At 45.1% G+C, this 16,591-nt stretch overlaps 1 protein-coding gene across 2 annotated transcripts in view; it reads left to right on the forward strand.

Moving 5' to 3' along the window:
- Positions 1-16,591, forward strand: part of SYNE3 (spectrin repeat containing nuclear envelope family member 3) — a 90,230-nt gene that overhangs the window by 9,970 nt on the left and 63,669 nt on the right. The window contains exons 1-2 of one of the 2 annotated variants that reach the window (XM_083732369.1): positions 12,135-12,246; positions 13,897-13,972. The gene's annotated coding sequence lies outside the window, so the exon portion shown is untranslated. Of the gene's footprint in view, positions 1-12,134; positions 12,247-13,896; positions 13,973-16,591 lie in introns of those variants that run through there. The other variant, XM_083732368.1, reaches the window with a different exon arrangement.

Below are 16,591 nucleotides of genomic sequence, written 5' to 3' on the forward strand. Positions count from 1 at the left end.
CTTGGTTGTGTTGCTCACCCAATAAGTGGGGGATGGAGCTTGCATGCCTTGTGTGTGGCTAGTTAATGCAAGCTGATGGGGTTTTTGAATGCTGGATGCCATTTTGTTGCACGTGCTGCTGCAAACTTTGCAGTGCAAAGCCAGGCTGGGGAGCCATCTTAAGTTGAGGCTGCATAGGCCTTGTGGTGCATGTGATTCAGATTCTATTCAGTTGAACCTCTGGTTACAAAGTTGGTTGGACAGTGTTCTCAAAGCTACCAGCATGAGTTTGACCAGACTGCAGGAGGACAGGAAGACTGGAGTGCCTGGAATAGGTGAGGCTGCAGGTCCCTTATTTTGGCTGCTGGTCCCTTATTTTCAAGGCTGCTGGTCCCTTATTTTCAAATCTGTAAGTTGACAGCTATGTTGCCTACCCATGTCCTAAACACCTCATATACCTAGCAAGTCACTACAACTGTCAGGGGAAAGTTCTCCTTCATGTCCCTAAAATATCAGAAGTCCCCTCCACTGTAACTCAGAGCAGAACTTTCAGTGTGGCTGCCCCGATTTTGCCAAACAGCATCTCCGTTTAGCTACCCCTGCTGTTTGTAGTTTCCAGAAACATTTGAAGACATTCTTGTTTCTCCAACCTGTTCCAGATGGATGAAAAAAGCCTCTGCCTTAGTTGTCAGTTTTGTATTGTGTTTAAATTTGTACTTAGCTGTGTTTCTGTACTATTTCTGAATTTTTAGCTGTACTTAGTGGTGTGTTTGCAAATGGCCTTGAGTCACATGTGAAAGGCAATTCATAAATAGATGCATAAAATGATTTACCTCAGGGCATGCCCTATAAGATGGCGGTTGTCAATGTTCCAGTATCCTTAACTACAGCTCCCATCTTCTCTGACCGCTGGCTATGTTGGTTAAGGCTCTTTCTTAGGAGTTGTAGTCCAACAGCATCAGGAGGGCACCATGTTAGCTGGGCTGTCATTGGAAACAGATTCTTTGACTCCAATTCAAGCCCTGTCTTCAGTACTGGACATTTCTCTCTCTGGGTCTGGAATGCGGACCCTGTTGCCTCACTGATGTTGTTGGTCCCCAACTACCATCAGCCCCAGTCAGCATGGCCAAAGGTCAAGGATGATGGAGCGGTCATCCAACAACATCTAGAGGGCCACACAATGGCCAGCCCTACATATCTGGCTGCCCAGTTCAGACAACAGATGGTTCTTCTGAACAAACCAGTTTTGCAGGGGTAGGCTGCAAGGCTGACTTTCAACCCTACAGGGTTAGTGAAAGGAACAAACAGATGTCATTTATTAAGAACACTGTGCTTTGCAGAAATGAATCACCATTTTAGGAGAGTAAATCAGGGCTCTGGAGGCCTGGTCTCTTCGTCACTCACTGAAATCCACCCTGAAACCAAGAAATTGAATTGAGTCCCTCCCAGGAAGCCATCAGCCTTCCTGCAAGGACAGTGACTCACAGGAGGTTGAGCTCTTCGTTTTGGCTATATTAAGCAGTTCGGACCAATTTTAATGATAGGACGCACTGCTTCTGGCCTAATCTGCATCATGGAAGAACGAGATCCCTTCCCCCACCCTCTAGCCTATTGGGTTTTGCAAGGCAAATTTTTGTTCTTCTGGCTCAAGCGCATAATTAGTGGGCTGGCTTTGCCCATGTTGTGCAGAAATTAGACTTTAGGTCTTGATTACTCTGCATAGAGAAAGGCAATGCTTTCTAAGGCAAATATAACAGCATCATAGACGTTTGGGGAAGGGCTGTAGGTTCTGCTTTGCATTCAGATTCCAGGTTCAATCCTTGGCATCTCAAGGAAGGCTTAGGAATATCCACCGTCTAAAACCCTGGAAAGCTATCGCTAGTCATTATAGATAACACTGAGCTAGAGGAAGTAAGGCATCTGACTCAACAGAATGCAGCTTCCTATGTTTGGCTGATCACTTTTTTCTGGTGTTGTTAGAGTCAGAGAATTGTAGAGTTGGAGGCAACCCCAAGGATCATCTAATCAGCCTTTCTCAACCTGTGGGTCCCCAGATGTTGTTGAACTACAACTCCCATCACCCCTAGCTAGCAAGGCCAGAGCTCAGGGATGATGGGAGTTGTAGTCCAACAACATCTGGGGACACACAGGTTGAGAAGCGCTCTAGTCCAACTCTTTGTAATACAGGAATCTCAACACAGAGACCCCAATCCAATCTGAGACCAGACCAGGCCCTGCTCAGCTTTGCTAAATGTTCTAGCGGTTTTATTGCTGCACCATTAGGAAGGTTTGGTATTATTATTATTATTATTATTATTACCACCACTACTACTACCATATAACACCAGTCCTTGAAGACCAACATTGGCGCTCCCAGTATGTTTCCAATCACAATTCAAAGTGTTGGTGCTGACCTTTAAAGCCCTAAACGGCCTCGGCCCAGTATACCAGAATGAGCATCTCCACCCCCGTCATTCAGCCCAGACACTGAGGTCCAGCGCTGAGGGCCTTTTGGCTGTTCCCTCACTGCGAGAAGGGAGGTTACAGGGAACCAGGCAGAGGGCCTTCTTGGTAGTGGCTCCTGCCCTGTGGAACGCCCTCCCATCAAGGAAATAAACAACTATCTGACTTTTAGAAGATATCTGAAAGCAGCCCTGTTTAGGGAAGTTTTAATGTTTGATCTTTTATCATGTTTTTAATGTTCTGTTGGGAGCCTCCCAGAGTGGCTAGGGAAACCCAGCCAGATGGGCGGGGTATAAATAATAAAAAATGTTGTTGTTGTTAAATGTAAAACTTATCTTTAAGTAGATTCAAACACAGCTGGTGACCATTCCTTGCATGTGGATGCAAGTGAGTTGCTGGTCTGTGTCCTTGCGTGCACACACACACACACACACACACAACCTCTGATCTTCTTGGAAGGAAAGACTGAAGAATGTCAGATGAAGCAGGAGGCTAGAGCCCTTCCTTTCTAATGGGTCAGCTTGCAAGGAATTGCCCCACAGCACTGACTCTCCAGTCATTCCCATGCTGCGCTTTGCAACTGTAGACTGCATGTGCTCAGAGGGGTAGCCCAGGAATGTGTCAGGGCAACAAGAGGGGAAATGCCAAAAAGCTTACCCCGGAAAACAGATTTTCCGGGTGAAGTCGCTATTTTGTTTAACCCAGCGTGAAAGTTTTCAAATCATCTCTGGAAAACGCCCGTGGGAAAAGAATGCTCGTTCAGATGACAAGTCCAATCCAAACTAAAAGAAAAAAAGAAAAACAATGAAAATTGTCATATGCAAATTGGCCTGGTTTGCATAAAGCCCCCCCCCCCCGAAATGCTGCCAATTTAACAGTTCCCCCAGAAAACCCACAGCACAACAATACAACCGTTTGGCTGGCAAGGCTATTTGAGCTTTTTCATCTGAGAACCAGCCTTGTAAAATAATAATAATAATACCCGGGGGGGGGGGGGGAGAGACGGAGAGCTCTGTGTCTGAGTCAGCTGCCCACTGCATTCCCATAGCAGGAGGAAGTATTTTCTGCCAGCCTGCTTACTCGCTTCTGTGCGGTGCCTTCTTGCCTACGGCTGCCAAGCTCGTGCTTAAATACAAGGCTGGTATAAGTTAAGCAGCATGACCATAGAGGATTTAATGCATATCACCAGTGATGTGGCATCAGGGAAGGCACCTAATATCCCCAGTTATGCAGCATATCTCAGTGGGTAGATCACCTGCCTTACATGCAGAGAAGGTCTCTGAATCAAATAATTCCAGCTGAAAGGATCAGGGAGCTGGTGTAGTGCGTTGGTGGTTGCACCATGTATCCACATGGTTTGTGCACGGTTACGCTGTGTCGTGCTGCCCACCACTGTTTCTCCAGTTTGCAAATCTGCCCCCAAGCCCCAAAGGGATTGGCAACCGCTGGGGTGCCATTTCAAAATGAAATAAACAGCAGTATAAGTCACCTCAAACAAGAATCAGGTGCTTAAATACAGCCAGATAACTCTGTCCTTAACTCTCAGACCCAGTGGTTATGTTTGCCTGAACCCATTAAAATGATCCCTGCCAATTAATCAACTAGCATTTAGTTGATTAATCTACTACCTGAAGCACTTAAAGCCTGCAATACCAGTAATTACTGGAACAAATGAATGGCAAGGGGACAGTTCCGCTAAACTTTTTTTTCCCCAAGTAGGCACCTGTACCTAACCAGTCAAAGGTGACTCTGCTAACCGACCCGAAGGAGCTTTAATAAAGAGATTTGAGACCTGAGTGGCTGGTGTCTCTCCAGATCAGGTCAGCGGTGACTGAGAGTCATTACTATCTGATCAGCGTCTGGTGGTTTAAGAGGAGTTGGCCTCCTCCCAACTCTTTAACTGACAGCTTAACTATCTTCCTGGCAACTTCAGCGGAGAACCTGAGGAGCACAGCCCTTAAAAGAAATAAAGCACAACACGCCATTCTCTCCAGGCTGAATTAGTGACAGGTTAATGGGAGTCGCATTGCTTACATTGCACATGTGACCTGACAGGTTTCTCTTGGGCCCCTGGGAAGACACACATTTTTCATTCCTGGCGGAATGCAGCAGAAAGTGGCAGGTGACGGCCTGTGTTATGTTCTGCGTGACACAAGCTGGCAAAAACCCCTGTGAAGTTTGGGAGGAGGCAGCTTGGCCCGTCGCTGTGTTTATTCAGCACAAAGGGCTTGGCGTGGGAGTTGTGTGCGGACTGTGGCTTCACAGCTTTGGAAATAATTTCCTCAAAAGTCATTAGCCTGCACAGAAAATTGCTAGCCCACCGTGTGCTGGCAGAGGAAGAATGGAGCTGCCAGCAGCTTGGTGCATTTCTGGGCAGTGGGCTGGAGAATAAGACTTATCAGCGGCTGCTAGCTATGGGGGCTGTGCGCTGCCTCCACAGTCAAAGAAGACGGTGATGCTTCTGAATATCAGTTGCTGGAAACTGCAGAAGCTCAGGTCCTGGTTGTGGGTTTCCCAGAAGCATTTGGTTGGCCCCTGTAAGACAGGATGCTGGACCAGAGGGAAGGTTAGCATGATCCAGCAGGCTCTTCTTATGTTCTTATGTTAACCTCAGTTTGTCATCAACATCCGAATTGGAAACTGTAGATACTTTAAAGGTTTTATTGGAATGAATCAGGATCATAAACCATGATTTGACCTTGGTGTATTTCCGTAAACTATGGTTTTAGCTATTCACTGTTTTATCCTTTTCAGACATAGTGAGAAACTGTGGGTAGTTTAAACATGGGCGCGGATGCTTCTGATCTCCTTGCAACCAGGGGCGTATGAAGTGGTAGGCGGAGGGGGCAGGCCACCCCAGGTGACACCCCTTCCTCCCCCCAGCTGTAGAGTGGCCAAGGGCACATGCAGTCAGTATGGGCTGCCTCTCACACGGCGACCGTACCGGCTGCCGCACATGCACACTCTGTACGGGATGCCACGCATGCGCACTCCGTACAGATGTTGTGCGTGCATCACTGAGCAGTTTGCCCTGCCCCTCAGCGTCCCGCTGCAGGAGAGGGTTCCTCCACCACTGCTTGCAACTGCACCAAAGGAGAGGGAAAGGGGAAGTGTGAGAGAGCCTCTGTTGCATGGAACTAAATTACATCCTGAACCAGGCCATTAAGTCACAGTTTCCCGTTCAGGTGTAAGGATAAGCTGTAGATTTTACCCACGTTTTATTACACAGGGATTATGGTACCTGAACTGACCCACTGCTTTTACAAAAGTCAGCCACAAGACCTGATTGTGTGTGGCTCATGCCATGTGCATTTCTGGGTTGGAGCTCCATGTTGCTAATGTTATTTCCTGTGTTTGCTTTTCTACTTCATTTGCTGCTTTGAGCATTTGTGTATAAGTAAATAAAATATATCCTCTGTGGAAGGGGAGAGGAGAGTAAGGAGCAGCCATTTGGAGATGGTATCACTTAAAAATATTGGAACAGCTGCCAGTGCTACACATACACACACTCAATTGTCCAGAGTCGCTGTGCTATCTTCCACTGTACATTTGGAAGGGTAGTAAATCTCTTCATTGCATTCTTCAAAGCCACCAGATCCTCTTTTAAATAAATCCCTCTTTAAATCTGCCTTTGTTATGGTATATACAGATCTTTCCCATCAGGCACTGGACTTGCTGTCAGCCACCTGGAGCTAACAAAATCACTACAAAGCCACATGAATTGTAAATGTCTCCTGTCCCCAGGCAACATCCCGTGACTGGTACCTCTTTTGAGGGAAGCCTGTTTTCTCATAGAGTGCCAAATCCCAGTTTAAGCAGGGAGATGAGCAGGGATAAACATATGATTCAAAAAGCCTGCTTAGGGAGAATTCTTACAGTCAGGCAGCTGCAAGGTTATCGCCACCCTGAAATTATTCTGCGCTGGCAATATTCTTAAGTTGCTTTCTTAATCCTTGAGGATTTAGGCAGTGCCCAAATTCTAAGATGAAAAGGGCCAGCGTCACTCAGGCCAGCATTGTCCCCTTTTCATGGGCGAGGAAAAAGGTGCTCTGTGCATGTTCAGACACACTTCTTTTCATGTGCCAGGGCTGGACGCTGGCATTCCCTGCAGGTTGAATGCTAGCAATGCATAAAAGCGTTCTTAACTATTTATTACCCAGCAGTCTCCCAGTGAGCGCCCTTTTGTGATCACACTTAGATACATGCTGGGCTAGTTTAAAAAGCTCCCTTCTTTGCCTTAAAAGCCTTACAGGCACAGAGGAGAGTTGCAGGCTTCCACCCTGAAGCAGGTGGCGCTGTGGGTTAAAGCCTCAGCGCCTAGGACTTGCCGATCGAAAGGTCGGCGGTTCGAATCCCTGCGGCGGGGTGCACTCCCGCTGCTCGGTCCCAGTGCCTGCCAACCTAGCAGTTCGAAAGCACCTCTGGGTGCAAGTAGATAAATAGGGACCGCTTACCAGCGGGAAGGTAAACGGCGTTTCCGTGTGCGGCTCTGGCTGGCCCCTGGCCTCTTGAGTGAGATGGGCGCACAACCCCAGAGTCTGTCAAGACTGGCCCGTACGGGCACGGGTACCTTTACCTTTACCCTGAAAACAGACACTAGACGGCAAAGGGCGGCACCAGTTAAGTACTGCAGATTAATTAGTGGGCCAAAATAATCCTTTCAGTAACTCCATCACTTTCTGTGCGTTTAATGGAGAAGGTTTCCTTGTCCATCATTCAGCAAATCCAAGAGAAGACCTGATGGATTTATGGTCAACTGCAGCTAAGCCCACATCTAGCTGCAGAATTACTCCTGGTACAAGACCACACCAGGATGCTATCAAAACCCTTCCTACTACTGCATCTCAATTTTTTTGTCTGGGAGGTTCCTAGATCAAGGACAGGCAGTGCAGCATTTGCACTGCACAGAATGAACTACTGTAGCTTGGTTAAACAAAGTTTGCTGAATTAGTTCAAAAATCCCTGACAGTAGTTCTCACCATTTCCAGGTGAATTAAGGCCATGTTCACATCATACATTTAAAGCATTGTGATATCACTTTGAACAGACATGGCCCCCCGCCCCGAAATCTGGGAGCTGTAGTTTGCTAAGGGTTTGAGAGCTGGTGCAAGACCCCTGTTCCCCTCCCAGACCTGCAGTTCCCAGAGTGGTTTAACAGTCAATCCCTTTTCACAGGGAACTTTGAGATTTGTTATCTCTAATACCTGGCTATGGGAGAGGATTTGCTGCATGGTTTGAAATTATTTCCTTTTACCATGCAGACTTAAATGTCTGGCTGAGCTATCTGCATAGGAGCCAATTCCTAGGGGCAGAAGGGTCTTCAGCCCCCCAAAAAAATATCTGAGAGGACTGGGGCCCCCTCAAAGTTGATAGGCACATTGGCGTTCAAATGGTGTGTGGGTGTGGGTGTGTACCATGTCATGTGATCAGTTATGCGAAGAAGGGCTTACCTGCCCCCCCTAATATTTTATTCAAGCTGACAACCCTGGCTATCTGAGCTACTTTCTCATTGAGAACATTTGTTTATTAGCTTGCTTGTTGTTGCTTTGTTATATTTGTATCCTGTCTTTCCACCAAATGGTCACAAGGCAGCCAATAACACAAATATAATAAAGCAGCTGTACTGGTTTCAAGCCATGCAGGAATCTGTCCTGCAAAAGGGGCACAAGTATTATTATGAGTAGAATTTATTAATTTATATACAGTGGTACCTCGGAAGTCAAACGGAATCCATTCCGGAAGTCCGTTTGACTTCCAAAACGTTCAGAAACCAAGGCACGGCTTCCGATTGGCTGCAGGAAGGTCCTGCAGCCAATCAGAAGCCGCATTGGACGTTCGGGTTCCAAAGAATGTTTGCAAACCGGAACACTCACTTCTGGGTTTGCGGTGTTTGGGATCCAAAACTTTCAACTTGCAAAGTGTTCAGGATCCAAGGCACGTCTGTACTGCCTAATGCCGAAATGGCTTCAAAGTGGTTTACAAAAACATAGAAAATGGTTGCACAGCATATGGAGTAAACAAAAATGCCCACTAAAACAATCCCATCAAAACATTAAGATATAAATGTCCACAAATCACTTCCATTGCGGATTCCTAGTCATGTAATGTACAGCTTGACTTGCTGCATACAGAAGGCTCCTGAGTTGAAACTACTGTACTGGCATTTCCAGTTACAGAAAGATCAGAGAAGCTGTTGATGGGATAGAACTTTGACTGGCAGCTGAAGGGGTTGCTGCATTCAGCACCACAGACAAATCATTTGACCTGGTATTAGGCAGTACTCTGGGTTCCTTGTGCGATTGAAAAAGCTAAGCTTTGTCAAAACTCCATCTGAAACTGTTGAAACAGGAAAAAATAGAATAAGGCAGAAACTAGGAGGAGTCCATTTTATATATTAAAGGAAACAAGAGTCTTGCAAAATCTCCTTCCCCCATATATGCATATCTGTCAACCGTCCCTTATTTGGTGGGAAAGTCCCTTATCCCAGTGCCATGTCCTGCTGCTGTCCCTTATTGATGATGTCCCTTAAATTTCCCAGGTTTCAAAGGAAGCAGCTCCTCTCCCTCCCTCCCTGCCAGCCAGGAAGGAGGGAGGCTCCAACTGTGTTGCTTGGCTGCATTGCTCACCCAATAAGGAGTCTAAGAATGACTGGGGGGTGGAGCTTGCATGCCTTGTGCCGATCAAATCGGCCACATTGCCTGGGGACTCGCCTTTGCTCAGCGCTTCCCAGCGGAGAGGTGACGGTGGTTTTCCTTGCTGCATCCCCTTTGCTGGGTTGCTGTGCTGTGGGAACCACCACTTGAGGCTTTGTTTGGCTGCTGGCTGGGCTTTCTGCCTTTGGCTCGGAGGGGCCCAGAAGTTGAACATACGTGTGCTAGGAAAATCCCTTATTTTGGCTGCTGATCCCTTATTTTTGAGGCTGCTGGTCCCTTATTTTCAAATCTGTAAGTTGACAGCTATGCATATATGCCTCCTCAACCACTTCGATCTGCAAAACTGGCCACATAATATTTGCTTCTTATATTTGTAAGAAATATAGCTTGAAGTGTGACAGCACATGCACTTTGGAACTTCCTGCCTATTGACACCAGGCAGGCAACTTTGCTGTATTCTTTTCAGTGCTTGCTAAAAACACCTTTGTTTAGGCAAGCGGTCTGTCCAGACCCGTAGAATACCAGCACATGTTTTAATCTGGTTTTTAGCTTATCATTGATCTTAATTATTATATTTTTACTGTTTTAAATCATTGATTTTAACTGGTTCTCCATGGCAATTTTATTCTTTCTTTCTTTATATTTTTTTGTAAACCACTTTGAGGTTTTATTGCAATCAAGCAGTATATAAACGCTGTGAAATAAGTAAGCAAATAAATGGTTCAATTTCTCCTGTTTGTCTCCCACATGACTGTATAGATGACAGGGGAAGAGCTGTATAGATGACAGGGGAAGAGCAGGCCGCTGTCTGACTCCAGAGAATCCCTTTATGCAACTAAAGGCCAGCACACAGCAGGGGTGCCTCTGTTGAAAAGGCGAATAAGATTTAAATAGAGATAATCCCCAAGGAAAAACTCTGTGGAGCCCAGGTCACCATCAAATAAACCTGTTAACTTGCACAGAAGAGTAATGTTTGAAACTTATAAAAACTGACAAGACGCCTGATGAATGGGGACTAGTTGACAGTATTAAAAGAGGAGGAAGTAAAATATTAGGTTTCAGTGTGTGTTAAGGCCAAACTACAGTAGATGTAACATTCGCCATCAGGTGCATACGTGATTTTTGTTAAATAAATAGCTGTTAAGTGGGATAGGGGAGAGATAGGACCAGGGGAATGTTGTTGTGGCGCCCTTTTCATTTTGATGCTTAGTGCCGGTGAGCCAGTCGCATTCTCCTAAAACTGCCTCTGCACCTGCTGTTTGCAATAGTACTACTGCTTAACAAAAATACGTAAAGAAAAGGAAAGCTCTCATTGCCTCAATCCCTGGAAAAAGAGTCATGGGTGTTAAGGTTGCATATGAAGTTGCCTTATACAGAGGAAGACCGGTACCTAGCTCAGGATTGTCTACTGCAGGGACAAAGGACCTCTGGCATTCCAGATGTAGATGGACTCCAGCTTCCATCAGCTCCAGCCAACATGGCTAGTGGTCAGGGATGATGGGAGATGTTGTCTGGCAACATGTGGAAGGCCACAGGTTCCCCAGCCCCGGGCTTCCTTAACTTGACAGTAGGTCTCCAGATCTCATGAAGGGTCTTCTTAAGCCCTGCTGCTTTGAAGAGAAGAGACCAGTGATTAAAACTGGGATCTTCTGCATCTGCAGCATAGCTTCTAAGTCCCAGCACTTCCCTGCATAAAGCATCTTCTTTTAATTCCTGTTCTATAAACTGATCTTAGTTGGGCTTTTTTTCCTCTCCCCTCTTACTCATTACTTCCTTTCTGTTTCTTCTTCATTTCTCCCATCCTCTCCTGCCTCTATCTACTACTTGCAAAAAAAGAAATGCACACAGAAAGTTAAGTTTTGCTCTAACTTCAGAGGACAACTTCTCGTTTTGTATTTGAAACAGAGAGAGGTTCTCCAAATCCTAATTGTGAATTCTCCACATCGTGTCTGGTTGCGAATTCTCCAAATCCTATTAAATTTATGGCTTGCTACAGCTGTGTCCCATTCTTCAATATGAAGAAGCTCAAAGCAGCATTTTAGCTGCACAACAATCCGATCCAGCACTGAGGGCCTTCTGGCGGTTCCCTCGCTGTGAGAAGTGAGGTTATAGGGAACCAGGCAAAGGGCCTTCTCAGTAGTGGCGCCTGCCCTATGGAATGCCCTCCCAGCAGATGTCAAGGCAATAAACAACTATTTTACTTTTAAAAGACACCTGAAGGCGGCCCTGTTTAGGGAAGTTTTTTATGTCCGAAGCTGTATTGTTTTTTATATTTGGTTGGAAGCCGCCCAGAGTGGCTGGGGAGACCCAGTCAGATGGGTAGGGTATAAATAATAAATTATTATTATATTATTATAAGTTGAATAAGCCCAAGCCCACTTAATTGGCTTTGTTGTTTGAGTGGGGATTTGAACTTACATTCCCATATCTCCCCAATCAAGGCACCTAAAGATTTATAAAAGCATGTCATAACTATACTATTAAGGCTCTTAATTTGCACATCACGATGAATCCATGTTCCTGGTTTGTGTTGTGCTGCTTGATCACTCCTGCTTGCTCCTCTTCTCCAGCATGAGCGAAACAAACCTTGAAATGCAGATGATGATACTGCCAGTCACTACAAGGCAGCCCTTTTTAACCTTGGGTCCCCAGATGTTGTTGGACTACAACTCCCACCATCCCTAGCTAGCAACACAGGGATGATGGGACTTGTAGTCCAACAACTTCTGGGGATCCAAGGTTGAGAAAGGCTGCTGTAGACTAGACTGAGTTAGGTGGACCAAGGTCTGACTTGGTGGAAGGCAGATTCCTATGTTCCTATGATACTCCAGCGTCCTTGCAGAATTGAATGTACCAGTTGGCTGAGAAAGAAATACTTTCAGGGATTGAAACCAGATGCTGTCTGTGCCTCTGACCCACAATGCCTGGCATATATGCTCAGTGGGAGGGTGGGTGACTAATTTATGGAAAACTGCAGAAGTCCAGGCAAAAATGAGTCATGCTAGAAAACAGCCTATTTTACTCAATTCCAAAACTGTGTTCTGCGGTTCAAAAACTTATCTGTGCAATGTGGGGATTGTAACAGTTGATTTGCTTCCTGAAGGGAGAGCAGCGTGGAGATGGAGTTGTTGGTCAGTCTTCTCAGATTCAGGCAAGCCTTTGCATAACTGGTATTTGCTTTTTGTCAGGGTTGTTTTGCAATATGAAGCACTCAGGGCTGATGCTGTTATGAAAAGAAGCTGAATGGCTAGATCATCTAGGAGCAGTTTTAATTATCCTGGAGCACATGGCTTTGAGAACCTTCCAAAAGTTTGGTGCCCAGAGCGATTGTGATCAGATAGTCTTCTCTAATAAGTTTTCTCGTGGTGCAAACAAGAACAGCATTAGCATAGTTGCGCTTTCATCCTGCAATTAATGATGCTACCATGCCATTAAGGATATGATTGTGTTTTTGGCACGGGGCATCCTGCAGGACTTGCAATTAATTTCTAACTTCAGAAACAATTAAGCTTTGCCACAAAGCCCCCTGCTGGTTTGCCAGGTGATCTGTTATTAAGGTTTGCAAAAAGTACGCTCAAAAGAGCAGTAGTTTGTAACTTTTTGCAGGTAGGCTGGTGAATTCAGCCACAGCACTACACTCCTGCATGCTGCATGAAAAAGGATAAACAGAGCTTACACCTATTTACACCTGATTTAACGTAATTTATATGCTGCTCGATTGTAGCAAAACCCTGTAAGCGGTTTACAATAAAAAAGTTGTGCATACTAATCCTAGTGACTCCCATGTTGCGTCCTTGACTTGCTGTGCCGTGTTATATTAATGCTGTCAACTCCCAGCATTAGGAGTAGCTTTGAATAATTGTTATGATGCAGCAAGGATCACTCAATTAAATTGTTGAGGGTGGGATTCAACTAAGGAGCTGCGTCAGCAGAAGTCTGAAATGGGCTGGGGGTGGGTAGGTGGGAGGACCTCCAGAACAGTGTGCAGGGGAGCAGAGGGGATTTTTCCACCTGGCAAACTGCAGTGTTTTAATTCCACCCCTTGTAACTTAACTGCCATTGTCCAATATTTTATTTTTTTCCATTTTTAGGGGAAAGGGGCATTTGCGTACTAGTAACCTTAACTTTTACTACATTGCTTTGAGGGTCATATCAAAGCTAACCAGTGCTGCTGAAATGTTAAAACAGGATTTGTGGCTATCATATAGGAAAGAGTAACCAGCATGCATTATAAAAGCAATAACAGCAACAGCCATTCTTTTCAATCACTTAATGCGTTGGGGAAATCCCCGAGATGAAAGTAATCTATGAGATTGTCTGGTGTTGCATTTCCCTGCCGGTTTTCTAAGCAATATTAAAATGAAACTTAATCTGTATTTAGGGTGGTTGGGTGCCCTACATTTCAGAGGATGGGGCTCTGTTTTAACAGCTGCCGGAAGACAGTCCTCTATTTGAAGACATCCTTTATTTGAAGAGCTGTCCGGTCAAAGTCTGATTTAAAGATAAAGAACCCTGAGAAGGGAGCATAGGGGCCTTGAAGTGACCTCTCAGCAGGTAGCAGGTAACTTCAGGATGACAGACTGACTGAGCAGGCAGACAGGTCACCAAGTCAACCGTCCTTTGAAATACAGTTTTTGCCCTGTGTTAGCAGACGCATGCCCCTAGTTTTGAAGTGCTCTGAATCTTGATTGCTGCCTGCAGTAGGAGAGGAGCCAATTCAATCTGGTGATACCAGGTAAACATCAGTGCAAGAGCTCTTCTGTCCTTTGATATATGGATAAAAATATAACTCTTATTTCAGGGAAGTGAAGCTGGCTTCATAGATTTGGGCTGTTTTCACCAGACACCTGCTAAGGATTACAGCCTGAAAGTTGAAGGTAAGTTCCATGTAATGTTTACTGGCAGTTCTGAAAAGGGAGGGTCTGCACAATGCAGATAACCTGTGGCTGTCTTTTTCAGATTACAAAAGGCATGGTTATTCAGGAGGCTTTTGTCTGCTAAGTATCTACTGCTGTTGTTCTTTTTTTAATGTAATTTTTAGCTGCGGTCTGTGCCTTTTCATTGTGTTTTTTGAACTATTTGATGGTTGCTTTTTTGTTGCATTTCATGACATTGCCATTTTAAATTGTTGCAAGCTACTCTTCACAGTGTATACGCGCTTAAAGAACAGAATAGTGTTATAAGAAAAAACTGCTTCTTTTTCCCTCATGGGGTATCCAAGATCCCGCATAGAGTCCTTATGTAGGTTCTCTATCGGTAGGAGAAAATAACAGAGGCCAACCAGAGAATATTGAGAAGCAAAGCAGCTAGTAAGCATGATCTTTATTATACTGTCGCACCAGGGTCCCCTGATCACCCCATGCAGGGAGGGAAGGGAGCAGAGGAACCCAGAACATTGGTGTGCAAGCTCTTATATAGATTTTTGAAATTGTAGCTGAAGACCACCCCCCAAAACATTATACATACATCACAGAAAGAGGTAGTCCCCCAGCAGAAATTTGAGTGTGTCGCTTCTCCTGTCTGCCAGGATATCTGATAATGCCTGTGTATAACATTTGACACACTCCAGCATATTTTGAGTAGCTTTCTCCAAAGGAAACTCAGAGTGCTGATCATTTCCAAATGGAAAATGTTCTGAAAAAGTTGTAATGCTGGAAAATGCCAAGATTGCTCCAGCTAAGGTTTACTCAGCGTAGACCTATTTAAAGTCATTAGGTCCAGGTTAGCCATGCCCATTAATTTCAGTGGGTAAAATTTAGTTGACAGCAAGGTCAATATTCTGCAGCATCTCTTATCTCCATGTTTTTATACAGTATTTGCATAAGAATTGGGATTCGGATGGCAGTCAGGTGTGGAACGTGGGGTAATCTGAGACATGCCGGAGCTATTTAGGAGCCTTGTACAGTATAGATTTTTGGCTTAAATGTGTATTTAAGAAAGGAGTGCCAGGAATTTTCAGAAGCCTGTTTTTGTTTTGCTTTTCATCCGAACAGCTTTGGTAACAAAGAGTGGATTAGGAAACACATTATGAAGTATTGCCGTTCTTTCTCAGACTGAGCACTTCTCCAGATTTTGAAATGCCATTTCAGATCACAGAAGTGCAACTGTAAATATGTGATGTTTTAAAAAGCATACAGAATGTGTACTTCAGGGGGAAAGTGCTGAAATGTGTACAATGTGTACAATTTCATGTGTTCTTTCTGAAAGTCTGCAGAAAGCAGGATAAACGTGTCTGAGCACCAGGAAAACTGACATGCGACAGGCTTTGGTTGGTCCATCCCATCTTTATTTGGTAAAGCCATGTTGATAGATCAAGATGTAGGTATTCTGTTTGCATCAGCTTTTACACTGGCCTTTGGAAACTCAAACATGTACAAACAACTTGTGGGAATGTTCAGGGAGGCAGGAGAGGATATATTGTTTCATAATGTCCTTCCTAACTTGCGCTAGCAAGTTCTAGTTACAAGTAGGTAGTTGTGTTGGTCTGCTGTCGTTGAAACAAAATAAAAAATTCCTTCCAGTAGCACCTTAGAGACCAACTAAGTTTGTTATTGGTTTGAGTTTTCGTGTGCACGCACACTTCTTCAGTTCTATAATTTAGCAGAGTTTTAACATTCCCTTTTTAAATACACAGTGGTTAGCTTCTTCCAAGCTCATTTAAGCTTCTCAATATAGGATTCCTGGTAATCCCCTTTAAGGTAAAGGGACCCCTGACCATTAGGTCCAGACGTGGCCGACTGTGGGGTTGCGGCGCTCATCTCGCTATATTGGCCGAGGAAGCCAGCGTACAGCTTCCGAGTCGTGTGGCCAGCATGACTAAGCTGCTTCTGGCAAACCAAAGCAGCACACGGAAACGCCATTTACCTTCCCACTGGAGCGGTACCTATTTATCTACTTGCACTATGACGTGCTTTCAAACTGCTAGGTTGGCAGGAGCAGGGACCGAGCAACGGGAGCTCACCCAGTCGCGGGAATTTGAACCACCGACCTTCTGATCAGCAAGCCCTAGGCTCCGTGGTTTAACCCACAGCACCACCTGGGTCCCGGTAATCCCCTTTACTCCCACTTAAAAAGAATAGACACAACACAATCTTGTGTAAAAGTATAAAAGAAGTTTACTCACACATTCAGTTCACAGATGGATCCCTGAAGGCAGACTTAGTTACAAAGTATATACACGTGGATTCTATCCCATAAGGATATAGTTCCTTTGTGTTCTATTGGCTGGAAGCCAACTGGGCATGTCTAGCAAAAGAGATGTTGCTTCTATGAGGAATGGAGTCAGAGAGTGGGCTTTGTTCCTGGTCCTTTTGTCACCTGGACAGGTAAGGTCTCGCCCATCTCTAGTCACATGCAGAGGAAGTTTGTCCCAGCCCAGGAGGAAACAGGAAGTTTTCTATTGGCTGATGCAAACGTCCCATTTCATGTCCACTCTAGGAATGTTGAACTTAATTGCTATGTGTTTCACAGCCTACACAACTAAGCAGGTAAAACTA

The sequence above is a fragment of the Podarcis gaigeae genome, assembly GCF_964106915.1.
Source record: "Podarcis gaigeae genome assembly, chromosome: 1".
Classification (NCBI taxonomy): Eukaryota; Metazoa; Chordata; class Lepidosauria; order Squamata; family Lacertidae; genus Podarcis; species Podarcis gaigeae.